The 2,500-nt window shown below is 57.2% G+C and overlaps 1 non-coding gene across 1 annotated transcript in view; it reads left to right on the forward strand.

The window, feature by feature from the left end:
• The first annotated feature begins 2,336 nt into the window (after positions 1-2,336).
• The window catches only part of LOC124772492, a 1,909-nt gene continuing 1,745 nt past the window's right edge, over positions 2,337-2,500 (forward strand). The window contains exon 1 of the ribosomal RNA XR_007014061.1: positions 2,337-2,500. This exon is cut by the window's right edge and continues 1,745 nt beyond it. This is a non-coding gene — a ribosomal RNA (small subunit ribosomal RNA).

Here is a 2,500-nt window from a genome sequence, read left to right on the forward strand (position 1 = left end):
AACCCATGTTGTGCCTTAACCTAACCCATGTTGTGCCTTAACCTAACCCATGTTGTGCCTTAACCTAACCCATGTTGTGCCTTAACCTAACCCATGTTGTGCCTTAACCTAACCCATGTTGTGCCTTAACCTAACCCATGTTGTGCCTTAACCTAACCCATGTTGTGCCTTAACCTAACCCACGTTGTGCCTTAACCTAACCCACGTTGTGCCTTAACCTAACCCACGTTGTGCCTTAACCTAACCCATGTTGTGCCTTAACCTAACCCATGTTGTGCCTTAACCTAACCCATGTTGTGCCTTAACCTAACCCACGTTGTGCCTTAACCTAACCCACGTTGTGCCTTAACCTAACCCACGTTGTGCCTTAACCTAACCCACGTTGTGCCTTAACCTAACCCACGTTGTGCCTTAACCTAACCCACGTTGTGCCTTAACCTAACCCACGTTGTGCCTTAACCTAACCCACGTTGTCCCCTAAAGTAACCCACGTTGTCCCCTAACGTAACCCACGTTGTCCCCTAACGTAACCCATGTTGTCGCCTAAACCTGCTCTGTAATTGTTATACGACTCGTTCAATTAGTGTAGTGTTGCCCACCCGCAACCCTCGCAATATAGTTCGCTACTCGCACTGCCCGCTCCCCTGTGTATCGCTTCATGTTAAACACCTTGCAAGTCTTGCTGACTTTCCACATGCTCCTGCTGTACACTGTAATGTGGATGGCAGCAGGACGTACATGCCGCCCCTCCCCACGTCCCCACCTTGCCCCCCTGCCTTCGCAAGCTGGTTGGTGAGAAGTTTGCATGTTCAATGCCCTTCGCATGCGACGTACTCAGGCTACGTTGTGGTGCGGCCTGTGTCAACCGTCCGCTAATGTCGTACGCGTAAACCACAATCTGTACTGCACATTCGTCCTTATGTACCGAATGATACATCGTGGCACATGTGTGACCGTACAACGACTGCGCCCAAAAACGGCGGACCATACAGTGCAAATATTGTGCACGCAGCTACGTGTCGTCTCCCTATGAGAGCTGGATTGCAGTGTGGTACGCCATAGAGACGTGTGGGAGGAACGGACGCCGTGGATGGCGATCAGCATGAGCTGTCTGTTGATGTATTCGGACCTAGTCGTCTCTCCTCACACACCGTGATGGCATGGTGCACCGCGTTCCATATCTGCGACATGCTACAGAGGCCGGTTGACAGTCGTTCGAGCAATGGACATCGCATACGTACGGGGGCCACCTTCCACGTATTGTCTAGGCGTGCACATTTTGTTGCGTGTATGTGGGCAGACGTAGTGTGGCGTGACACCTGACACAGGCATGCAATAATCGTTGAAGTTGCAAATGGCGATGGACGCCTGCGTTTTCTGGTGAAGTTACGCAAATGAACAAATGGTAACCTGTTGTGGTGCGGTTGTTCTCGCTAGGGGTGAATCGGTGATGGCGACGATAGGTTGAGGTACGAACCGGTTGTTCCAGCGATACCCACCATGCCGACGAAACTGAACGGCATCTGGGTGTGAAGCGATACGCGGCGGTGGCTGGGTGGGACCGTCCCCGGCCGGTGAGGGGGGCGCCTCCCGGCGTGCTGGCCGCGCGGTGCGTGGGCGCACGCGCTACAGCCGGCTGGTGGGGGCGGCCAGTGGCAGGCGCGCCGGCCGACGGACGCGGCAGGCGTCGCAGCTGCGCGCCGGCGCACCCTGCGCGCGGCGCCGTGCGGCCAAAGTAGGTCCTCGCGGGCCCGGTGCGAAGCGCGGTGGACATCTTCAGTGTGCTGGTCCGATTGAGGACTGTGTGCGTTGAGGATGCGCCGCCGCCCGGCGCTCGGCGCCGCGACGCCGTCTGCTGCTCGGTCGCCCCAGCGGTTCTCGCTGGTGGTTTGTATCGCAGCTGTGCGGATGTGTTGGCGCGTGCGCTGTGCTGGGAGAGTTCGCTTCGGCACCCAAGTGGGGCTTTTGTCCTTCTGTGGCGCTGGCGTTGGAGCTGCCGGTCACCGTAGGTGGCGCGTGTTGTCTCCCGCCGGCAATGCCACGACAGCACGCTCCCGGGCCTCTGTCGGCAGCGGCAAGCTCAGTTGGGAGCACGGGTGGTCGCACCGAAAGCGTCTACTCGCCTAACTCCGGGCGATTGCGCCTCTCTCGAACCCGACCAAGTACTTGGGACGGCGCTGCGCGCCGCCGGGACCTGAGAGGGTTTCGAGGTGTATTGTGCAGGGGAGCTCAGCCTCCTCCTGTTTGCAGAATGATTGAGCGGACGCTTGCGTGTTCGCGCGGGCCCCCGGGACACACTCCCGGGCGGCCGGCTGCTCAGCTCTAGTTGACGCAGCTCCCTGGTTGATCCTGCCAGTAGTCATATGCTTGTCTCAAAGATTAAGCCATGCATGTCTCAGTACAAGCCGCATTAAGGTGAAACCGCGAATGGCTCATTAAATCAGTTATGGTTCCTTAGATCGTACCCACGTTACTTGGATAACTGTGGTAATTCTAGAGC

The sequence above is a fragment of the Schistocerca piceifrons genome, unplaced genomic scaffold (assembly GCF_021461385.2).
Source record: "Schistocerca piceifrons isolate TAMUIC-IGC-003096 unplaced genomic scaffold, iqSchPice1.1 HiC_scaffold_941, whole genome shotgun sequence".
NCBI lineage: Eukaryota > Metazoa > Arthropoda > Insecta > Orthoptera > Acrididae > Schistocerca > Schistocerca piceifrons.